Source organism: Octopus sinensis, linkage group LG4 (genome assembly GCF_006345805.1).
Source record: "Octopus sinensis linkage group LG4, ASM634580v1, whole genome shotgun sequence".
Classification (NCBI taxonomy): domain Eukaryota; kingdom Metazoa; phylum Mollusca; class Cephalopoda; order Octopoda; family Octopodidae; genus Octopus; species Octopus sinensis.
In genome coordinates this window covers 82,290,416-82,303,160 of record NC_043000.1, presented here as the reverse complement: position 1 = coordinate 82,303,160, position 12,745 = coordinate 82,290,416, and positions in this window count along the sequence as shown.

Here is a 12,745-nt window from a genome sequence, read left to right as displayed (position 1 = left end):
TCTTTCTTGCGATATGTTATTAATTTTTGTTGTATATGTATCATAATCATCATCGTCGTCGTCGTCGTCATCATCGGCGTCGTCATCATCATCATCATCATCATCATCATCATCATCATCATCATCATGATTATTATTATTATTATTGTCTTGTTTTTGTGCCACGTCCCGAATTACATTTTTTGTATGTCCATTTCCGTATTCCTTATTGATCCTTCCTTGTCCGTCTTGTTTTGTTACGTTTTGGTTGCATTTCCAGCAAGTTCTCTAGCTGGTTGCCTCCAGGGTGGATGCAATATTATTGATTATGGAACGAAATTGCGCTCAACACCTTGGCTGATGAGGAATTGCTGACCCCCTGTGTTTGTTCTCCGTTCGTCTGTGCATTAAGTGCATTCCCTGCATTTAGTATATGCCTTTCCGTTCGGGTGTTTATTACTATACGTGTTTGACTTTTGAAAATATTAATGTAACGCAACGCACACCTTATTTTTGATGCATATATTTATGTATGTGCGTGCGTGCGTGTGTGTGTGTGTGTGTGTGTGTGTATGTGTGTGTGTGTTTGTGCGCGCGCACGTTTGTGCATGCGCGTGTGTGTGTATGCTTTTGTGTTTGTCCCCGATAACCGCTTGGCAACTGATGATGGTGTGTTTACGTCCCCTAAATTTAGCAGTTCGGCAAAAAATAATTTGGGACGTGACACAAAAGCAAGATAATAATAATAATAATAATAATAATAATAATAATAATAATAATAATAATAATGACGACAATGATGATGATGCGAGGTTTAAAAATAAAGTCCTGGGATCGAATTGCTCTACTAAAATCTCTTCAAGGTAGTGCCCCAGCATGACCGCAGTCAAATGACTGAAAAAAGAAAAAGATAAACGATATTCTACTTTCCCCAGCCATATTGTGAAGATTTAATATGGTCTCGAAGATATGCACAAGAACACAATAAACGTATAATAAATTATAGATTATGCAAACAAAAAAAAACAAAATTGGGGACCCGAGACGTAAGCACACTAATACCAGTTGTCAAGCTGTGGTTGGAGACAGACACAAAAGCAAAGATACACACATACAAAGATATATATATACATATGCTTCATTGTATAATTACTGCAGCATTTTTTTATATATAAACACGTGGTTGAAGAGATGTATTCTGACATATTTTCAAGTTGCTCTTTACGCTGAAATATATCTCGAACAGATGGATGGAACAGTATTTTTTTTTCAGAACTAATTTGCAAGCTGGAATACTTTTAAATTTGAAATATCTTCTCATATAAGTCTCAGACAGAGAAGAAAATTTGTTTTTAGATATATTACATCTTTTCATCCTTTCGTCTCAGCACGTGCGCGCACACGCACACGCACATGCACACGCACACACACACATACATACACACACACAAACCACAAATACACGCACACACAAACACACACACACACACGCATATATATATGTCTACAAGAAATACGTCTTGCACTCGAAAGAAAAAGAATTCAAAATCAAGACTACCACATAGAAAGCAACTAAAACAAACTGGAAAAGAATATATTGTACAGCATGACACGTTGTAACCGAAAAAAAAATTAATGACATTTCCATTGAGAGCACTACATTTTGAAAAAGTTAGCGGTATTTGGCAACAACATTCAACCAACACACAAACACCCACACACCCACACAACCCACACCCACCACCACACACACCACAACACGCACACCACACACGCACCACACACACAACACACACACACACACAACACACACACACACACACCACACACAACACACACACCACACACACACACAGAACTTCAAGTGAAGGGAATGTTTCTGAAAACGGTAGTTTTATCTCTGTTGCCAATGGAACAGAACAACTGAACAAGATAAGATTCGGGCAAACCCCCAATAGTCTGGCAACACTATGTGAAGCAGAATAGTCTTTCCTTGTCTGAAAAGTATGACCGAGAAATGGCAAGGCTGTAGGTCATATGGTCTTGCATGCTTAAAAAGATTATGGAGAAAGTTCTATGTTGACCTCAAACCAGCAGCTACAAGAACCACTATCCGATGTGTGAGGTGAGCTACTCGTTGTCCAATGCAGCAATGCTAGGCATTTCGAACCAAACAAGGAAGCAAGCAGAAACTAAAGCTCACTTGCACCTACAATATTTTTGCAGCAATATTTGGACCAAAGAAACACAACGGTGAGATCTCAGGCTCATCGGCTATGAAATTGATACCTGACTTATAACTTTCATGTCTCAACGTGGGCAGTTGATCACTGCACAGATGATATAAGAAATATGCTATGTCGGAGTATCATAATGGATCCCTGACCGACAGAGATCTCCGGGAACTGTGTTCATTTGCGGGAGTAAAAACGAAAACTAGACAAAGTTCCGAATAGCATAAGCCACTCGAAAGCTTTTCTTCTTGAAGTTAAGAAGCAGAGAGCAGCACGCCCTAGTTTCTTGATCACCACCAGGGTACCGTATGTGTAGCGCCGCCAGTTACACCCCTAACTGCAGCTACGAAGCTGGCTGGAAAATCCGACATACTCTCAATACCAGAAATAATAATTCATCGTGTTCAGCTGAAGAGATAAAGGTGGTGATGAAAGTGACAGGAAGGGTAGCTACCACGGACAGTGTCAAAGAGAAACAATCGAAGGAAACCACAAACAAGAAATATGAACCATTAGGAGAACCATTATTAACCATTAGGAGAAACGGCCCTTTGTCACTGACGTAGGACTGACCCTTGTTTTCCCATTAATTCGTATAGAAAAGAAAAACTGATAATGAATGATTTAAATTACTTACGCTAGCTTTGTGGAACAAACTATGTGCACGTACTAACGAAAAAAGATATGATGATTCAAACGTATGAGGTATACCAGACAGGTTGTTTGTAACATTAAACTTCCGTGATTACCAAACGCTATATTTAAATCTCGACTAACACGTGGGCTTTTGTTGCAAACTTCAACATCAGAACAGCACACACAGCGAAAAATTGTCGGTATATGGAAAAAGCGAGAAACGATCAGTGAAGATGATGAGAGTTAAACTAGACCGAGCACAATCTGGTTGGATAAAAGTCTTAATTATATCTTACTTTAATCATTTTATATTTTTTCTATAATTTTCTATTTATGTCTATGTATTTAACCCATGTTACTACCAATTTTTAGCTCATCACGCACACACATACATACGTTCATGCGTATATATATATACTAATACAGTATAGCTACACTGCCAAAAAATGACGAGAGAGAAAAAGAGAGTGAGAGAGAGAAAGAGAAAGAAATAATGAAGAAAGCAGATGTCTAAGAAGTTATGTTTATCCATTGTTGATTAATGACAACTATTTGAATGATACGCCACCTCAACAAGGGACTCATCCAGCAGGGAACCTGAAAACCAAAACTGCTACCGCATATGCAACACCCTCGGTGCACATGGGTCTAGGAAAATTGAAGTATTTCATTGTCACATACGTGTAATACCCTCACTTCCATTGTCTGTGGTTTAATGAAATTTCGACCATCAACAATTAGGTGAGACTCTGGTTGATTGCGCAGCACTTGAACAGGGGATACAGTAATGTGGTGAGAATCCAGAAAATTCCAAATAGCCCCTCCTCAACTTCAAAATATCCTCCCTCTCAAACTACTAAAGTGACGATATTTTATTGCTATAGTTATGCGGAATACCGTAACCACAACAACAACAAGACTGTTCGAACCTTCCACATAATTGATTTCTTTTGTCGATGCCCTTTCAGCCCTTTTTTTCCACAGGTAGTGTAAAAGGGATCAAATTGCACATTTTTTAATTCACTCATTTTCAAGACTGCAAAAATAAAGAATAAACAATTGATGTTCAGATGTTATCTATGAAAATAGTAACTAAACAATTCAGTAACGACTGGACAACTGTGTTATGTGCTGCCAAAAATTCATCACTGAGAATCTGAAAAAATATTCTTGATTCAGCCTGGCATGTATGTATGTATGTATGTATGTATGTATGTATGTATGTATGTATGTATGTATGTATGTACGTATGTATGCACGTACGTATGTATGTATGTATGTATGTACGTATGTACGTATGTACGTATGTATATATGTATGTATGTATGCACGTACGTATGTATGTATGTATGTATATATGTATGTACGTGTGTATATATGTATGTACACATCTATCTTTTTACAACCCCTATCTCAATTTGTATATATATATCTTTCTTTTTTTTCTCTTTTTTACTTGTTTCAGTCATTTGACTGCGGCCATGTTGGAGCACCGCCTTTAATCGAGCAACTCGACGCCGGGACTTATTCTTTTGTAAGCCCAGTATTTATTCTATCGGTCTCTTGCCGAACCGCTAAGTAAACACACCAGCATCGGTTGTCAAGCAATGCTAGGGGGACAAATACAGACACACAAACACACACACACACACATATGTATATATACATATATACGACGGGCTTCTTTCAGTTTCCATCTACCAAATCCACTCAAAAGGCCTTGGTCGGCCCGAGGCTATAGTAGAAGACACTTGCCCAAGGTGCCACGCAGTGGGACTGAACCAGGAACCATGTGGTTGGTAAACAAGCTACTTACCACACAGCCACTCCTGCGCCTATATATATATATATATATATATATCAGAAATATTAAATTTCTAAATATCTCATAGAGATATGTACGGTGGTGGGGTGATAGAGTGGTTGTATACTGTCAACTTAACGCGACAGTAAGGGAATTACACCACCCCTGTTTAGCCCTAGGAATCATCGACGCTTCCTGGTGTGATTCCCTTACTGTCACGTTAAGTTGACAGAATACAACCACTATATATATATATATATACGCAGAGATGCGTATGGGCTGTGTCAGCTTATGCGGACGGCATCACCATGATGGTGTCGGACACCTCAGATATCGAGGTCATCGGCACACCATTGGAGGAATATGAAAAGTTGACGGGAGCAAAACTTAAGCCAGAAAAGTCGGTGGGCTTGCAGCTCAGCTCCTGGAGAGGCAAGTCCATGCTGTCCAACAGTATCATTGGGCGCTGGACGGACGGAATGGTGAAGTTGCTTCGGGTTTGGTTCAGACGAGACCTCCAGGTGGATAAGAATTGGGACGAAGTGACGAGCAGAAATGGGCTGTGAGAAAGCTGTCAATAAAAGGTCGTGCGAAGGTGGCGAATGTGTACATCGCGTCCATCATCTACTACCGCCTAACCGTCGTGCTTTACCCTCGTTCGCGCCTCGCCAAATTGGAGAGCCTCCTCTTCAAATTCTTGAGGAAGGGACAGATTCCATTAGTGAGGCGGTCCAACTGCCGCCAACACCCTCTATGCGGAGGGCTGGGCATGCCGTGGCTAATGATGCGCATACATGCGCTGACGCTGCGAAATCTCCAGATATTCTGTCTAAACGGTGAACAGGTGTGGTCGCTAGTTTGTCACTCAGGCCTTTCCCCAACTCGCCTCCTTGACTGAGCTGCAGTCCTGCGTCAAGACAGAGTGACTGGCATCTGGAATGTTGACTGGCACTCGCTGTCCTCTACCAGTCGGGCAAATCGATCAGTGGAACATCCACTCTTGAGTTCTATAGGGAGTTAGTGGTGGGAAAGTGTGATGACGCATTCGGAGAGGCTCTGGGCGTCGACGAAGTCGAACTGACCAGTGTATTCCGAAGGAATTTCGAGCTGGTGACGATGAATAACTTCCAGAAACCCTCGCTTCGCAGTGTACCGGGAGGCACTGCTGGTTCGAGAAAAACTCTACAGGCACAGAAGTGCTGTCAGACGGACCTGCCCGAGATACGCATAGAGCGACGAAATCGGCACGCACTCGTCCAGTGTCCGTACATAACTGACTTGTGGAGTTATGTCGAACAGCTGTTGTCGCGTGTAGGACGAATCCGGCTATCGGATCCGTCCTAGTGAAGATCGACCCGCCGTCTTCCTTTAGCCAGGAAGGGCAGGCAATTTTCTTCTGTTTGGTGGCAGTAGCGAATGAGGTTGTAAGGTTGGCCAGGTTGAAAGGAATGAACACAGACACGTTTCTCTTCGGTCAATCCCTCATCAACTTTTTCAAATTTCACTTGGAAAGGAAGATGAGGGTGGAGAGAGAAGTGATGTCCCCCAGTACATTTGCTGAAAGGTGGGTGAATGTAGCGAAAATGGACTGTGTGAGTAGATCTTCTCTAATAAGGCGCATATAGGCTGGTAAATTTGAGGAGCAGAGGGGTACCCTTCCGTGTACCCACGAAGCGTCGGGTAATTCAGGATTGGTGGGGTAGCTGAGTCAACCCTGGCTGGTTATCGGCCGCTATTGGGGAATTTACATTGTTATGTTTTTCTTGTTTAATGTGTATTGTTATTGTTTTCCTTACCCGTTGTTTTGCGTAAACCCCCCACTGTTCCCACCTACTGTATTGTCCCCTATATGTCGGTCCTGATGGCCAATAAATGAAATAATAATAAGAAGAATAATAATAATAATAATAATAATAATAATAATAATAATAATAATAATAATAATATGATGATGATGATAATAAAGTTTCAATATCGTTAACTGGTCAATTACTGAAATATGTCAGCTCGACAGAAAAATAAGAAAACTGTTGACCATGCATAGAATGCACCACCCTAAGGCAGATACAGAACGACTTTATCTGCCTAGAAAAGAGGGAGGCCGTGGTCTTTTGCAACTGGCAATAACAATGAAGATTGCTACAATTGGCCTAGACACCTACCTGAAAAAGTCTGAGGACTGGATGTTAAAACTTGTCTCAAAACATGAAAACAAGAAAGCATCATACTCAGTAACAAAACAGGCAAAGGAATATCTAAGTGAATTCAAAATACAACAAATTTCGGAATTAGAGATAGACATACAAGAAACAAGCACAGAAAATGCTAGGCGCATGAAAACCCGTGCCAAAACTGCGGCCTTAGATATTCTGAATAATAAATGGCAAGAAAAACCTCTCTGTGGCAAATACCCAAAGAGAGCGAATAATGCAGATATTGACAAAGCCCTGACCCATCAATGGCTAATGGCCTCTGGCTTAAAATCTGAAACAGAAGGGTTTATCATAGCAGCTCAAGATCAATGCTTACCAACAAGAAACTACCAGGCCAACATATTAAAGAACGGCAGGTGCCCAACATGTCGTGTATGCCAGCAACAAAATGAAACCATTGATCATGTTGTCTCCAAATGCAGTCTTCTAGCGCCTACAGAGTACCTTAACAGGCATGATAGAGCTGCACAATATATTCACTGGGTAATTTGCAAAAACCTGGATTTGCCCCATGAAAAAACTGGTGGGAACACAATCCACCTCCAGTGCTTGAAAATGACCACATCTCACTCCTCTGGAACTTTACCATTCAAACTGACAGAAAGATAGATGCAAATAGGCCAGACATCATATTGAAAGACTTCAGACAAAGAACATGCCTCCTCATTGATATGACTGTCCCAATCGATATAAATGTATCTGTCAAGACCTACCAAAAACTGAGCAAATATAAAGATCTTGAAATAGAAATCAGCAAAATGTGGAACCTGAAGACTAAAACAATACCTGTTGTCATAGGTGCCCTGGAAATGATAGCGAAAGGGGCTGATTGCTACCTAACTCAGATACCAGGAAACCCCAAAATGGCAGAAATTCAAAAGATAGTGCTCATGGGAACTGCTCATATCCTACTCATAATAATAATAATAATAATAATAATAATAATAATAATAATAATAATAATGATAATAATAATAATAATAATAATAATATTATTATTATTATTATTATTATTATTATTATTTTATTATTATTATTATTATTCAGTGAGAGAGCAGCGCTCGCCATTAAAGTGACACTGGGGTACATAGCCAATATACCCATCATAACTACGCATCTGAGAAGGGTACACCAGGCACATGCATTATAAATTATAACAACATATGCGCGACATAGTGATCTTATATCAAGGTAAACAGTGCATGGCCTTTCAGGTGGCACGCAGTTAGAATTTTCTTCAGGTTGAGTAGCCGATTCCGCTCAAAAGGTCCCTGAATAAGGGTTGTTTAAGGATGATGAACGAAACACCCGTTCCTAGAGGTGAATTATTTAAACCCCAAAGAATTCCACTCTAAACCTGTCTATGATACTCCCCACTACTTCTGCCCGTGATCAGAGATGCACATACCATCAGCCACCAAGGGACATACTCAACTGGTTAAGGTCAAGCAACTGACAAGCAAATCTGTGGTATTGAGCAGAATATTTGCTGTAGCCCATTTTTTATACCAAGACTAAACAATTTACATGATAACACTTCCAATCAGTTAAGATCAGAAGCCATGGGAGCCAATACCTGGTACTGCATCAGAGCATTTATTATCATTATAATTACTATTAGTATTATTATAATTGATGGTTTCTTTGCATTATAACTTTATTTCAGCTGTCTTAGTACCGGACATCCTCTGGAGGCCAAGAGTAGCAAAGGTACTTTTGTTTTGCTATGCAGATGGAGAGTGTTTCCCGTAGTATATGGGCTGTACCCATCAAGGTTATCTTATGTAGTTCACGGAGATTGGTGCTACCAGGAAATTGCTTAATATACACCTCATTTCCCTTCTCTATCATTCCCAACGAACCAATTACTACTGGTATTATCGTAGTACTAAGCTTCCACATTATTGTGATTTCAATTTGCAGATCTTTATAGTGAGAAAGCTTTTCGTATTCGTTTCTTGAGACATTTTGATCTTGCCATCATCATCATCATCATCATCATCATCATCATCATCATCATCACCACCACCACCACCACCACCACCACCATCATCATCATCATCATCATCATTATTACTATTATTACTATTATTACTATTATTATTATTATTATTATTATTATTATTATTATTATTATCATTATTATTATTATTATTATTGTTATTGTTATTATTATTATTATTATTATTATATTATTATTATTATTATTATTATTATTATTATTATTATTATTATTATTTATTATTATTATTAGTAGTAGTAGTAGTAGTAGTAGTAGTAGTAGTAGTATATTCTCTTCTTTCAATCCCTCATTGATTTGTCAAGTTCCAGTCGGAAAGAAAAGTAAGGGTGGAAACAGAAGTGCTCCCGTCCAGTGAATTCATCGAAGGTGGGTTCCTGTGCGGAAAATAGTCGGAATAAATGGAACTCCTCTAAGTATGCTACAGTAAATTAGAGGACAACTATTGGGTGAGGGCTCGTGCCGTTGATGCTCAGGATAACCTTGGATCTGTACGGATTCCTTGACTGGCATTTGTCGGAGGCTCTCTTGTATCAGAATGTATGCATCATCCAGGTAGTTATATATCTTGTATACGGTTTATAGGCTTTACCACATTTCTCCCTACCACCTTTCTTTTTCCCCTCACCCGAATTTATGTATGCCCTCACACAAATAGCAACATGTCATTCTGTAACGCCCACTTCATCTCACGACTAAGACGTTTCATACGTAACCAGCCGCTTTCATACGCTTCATAAAATTTATTTTTAAAGACATTTGGGCGTGATTCTAGTTTTTTTAAATTTTTTGCTTCGTCATTTATGCTGTTGTTCTCGTTATCGTTGTTATTACTGCTGACAATAATGTCTTATCGGTTGTTTACCTCGTTATAATAGTAATTTTACTACCACTGCTGCTGTTGCTGCTGTTGTTGTTATTTAAGAATTATTTCCAATAACAACTGCCAAAAGACAACAAAGACACCACTTAATTTCTTCCCCCCGCTACTCTCTTCCTCTCACTTCTCTCCATTTTATCTCTCATTCTCTCTATGTGCGTGCATATAGACAGAATGTACACATATATATATATATGTAGAACAGGCTATATCTAGAACCGGGAATAACTACAAAAGGGCATATTTAATTCACAAACAGAGCAGTAGATATACCCTATTGTAGAATACGCGTAGATTACATACGGAACCGGATACATGTAGGATAAGGTTTTCCGATCAGAGTGAGTCCTGGACCGACTCTCTATTCCCTTCGGTCAATCTGATTAGGGTTGCCTTTTGCAATCACCATATCCTTATTACAACTTCAATGTCACCACGACCGTCAATAGCGAATTCTATGTGAAGATATTTTCTTCACTATATAATTCAAGTCTTCCTGCATGAGACAACTAATAGCATTGGTCATTGACTACGGAAGCAAATCATGCGGTGATTAATATACCGTAAAACTCACAAATATTCTATAAGTCATTGACCCATCCAGTACACTGCCATAATAAAGAATTAATGTTATTTACAGGTTCAGGTTGCAAGGTGACCTTCTTAACAATTGTTTTCCTGTCACCTGGTTTTTCATAGTTTCAAATATGAATGATCACACACACACACCACACACACACACACACACACACACACACACACACACACACACGCACACACACACACCACACACACACACACACACACACACTCCCCCTCTCCCTCTTTCCTCCTTCATCCCCCTCCTCACCTTCCTTCTCCCCCATCGTCTCCTCTTCCCCCTTCTCCTCCCCCTCTTCTTCCCCTCCCCCTCTCCCCCCTCTTCTCCCCTCCCCCTCTTCTCCTCACTACACCACATGACTTTACACATCACATCACATATGATGTGCCATACTAATACACACACCAACTAATACATACTAATACGTACTAATACATACTAGTACATACTAATACTTACACCAACCCTATACATACACACGTCCAGACTCCGCATACGCACTTATACTCTCTCACACACACACACACACACCTATACATACCAATACGTACTAATACATACTAATACATACTAATACATACACCAACCCCATACATACGCACGTCCAGACCAATCTTACGCACTAATACTCTCTCATACACACACACACACACACACACACACACACCCTTATACATACTAATACATACACCAACCCTATACATACACACATCCAGACCCCTCCCACGCACTTTTAGCTGGTCCCTCAACCCTTTTATCAACCCTATTATCTCCCCTTATTTCGCTCTCGCGTCTCATGTTTGATCTTTGACCTCTGGCCGAAATCAGATCGCCATGTTGATTCGTTAGCTACTGCACGCATTTTTTTTCTCTCCTTCTTTCTGTGTTTTTCTCTCTCTGTGTATCTTTCTGTTGAAGAGCGTAGGCTCGAAACGTTAAAGACTTGTTTTATTTATATTTCCTGAGCGCCATACTAATACAATTGTTCGTTTGTTTTCCACCTGCCTTCGTCTTTTGTTTATTTTCATAAAGCTTCCCGTTATATATATATATATATATATATATATATATATATATATATATATATATATATATATATATATATATACATATATATACACAGCACTTAAATAATCCAGTTTGTAATTCAAGCAACCACGAACAAAATAAACTTCAAAGTCAATTATTCATGCACGCGCGGAAAGTTTCTAAAATGACAATAAATTATAAAACCGTATACGATAAAGAAATACGTCTCCTATTGTACCCAAGCTTTTTAACGTTGTAAGGATGCTGACACAATTTTATTGTACTGAAATTGAGGCGACACACAGTCTACTTTTATGCAAATTAACATTCGGTGTATCATGTTAAATGAAATATATTCGAGTTCGCCTGTAAGAGCAAGTATGTGCCACAGTCAAAGTAGCTAATTAATATTTCATTCTGAAAAATATTTAAATAATATTGCCACTGAGCTGAAATAATATGACCTCAAAACATTTCACGATACCGCTGATAATACAGTGTGCCGCGACGGCCCAAGCATAGAATACTAATAACATACCTGTATTATTTAATGCGTCGTATCAAAACAACTGTATAGTTTAATGTGTCGTGTCGCCACACATAAATTAATAAGTTATGGTGACACACGTGTATAATTCACTTGTTTAATTTAACGCATTGAGGCGATCCATAGCTTGGAAAGTAGCACACTGTACGATGCGGTTTAGTTATGAATATTATTACTAAATTAAATCAACACAATATGACTACCGTCATCCGGTCATTGCCACAGCCACAGCTAGCAACTCCGCTAACTGCAAATGAAATATAGTTTAACATAAAATATAACAATTTCACAAAGATATTCAGGGCATGGGTTTCTGATTAAGAAACAGTCACTGCACAATAATTTGGGAAAGTGCCATCTACTATAACTAGGATCTTCTAACGCCTTGTAATGAATTTGGAAAATAAAAACTGTGCGGAATCCTATCTTGTATATATATAAGTTTTTGTGTGTGTGTGTACGTATGTAGCACAATGTCAAGCGAATGAGAAAAGAGCGCTCAATATGTGTTGTACAAGCTTTGGTTTTCTATTAAAACATGGTGAGAGCTTGTGTCGAGTTGCTAGACAAACTCTAAGCTTCAGTTCTAATAAAAAAAAACTGTGTGTGTGTGTGTGTGTGTGTGTGTGTGTGTGTGTGTGGGTGTGTGTGTGTGTGTGCGTGAGCGTGCATGTGTGCGTGTTTGTCTCTCACCTTTTGAAATTTGGGGCTAGCTCATCTGCATTTCCGTCCACAAACATTCGACATAAAGGGAACGACAAAATAAGAATAAAATTTCAAATAAATATTGAGATCGATTTGA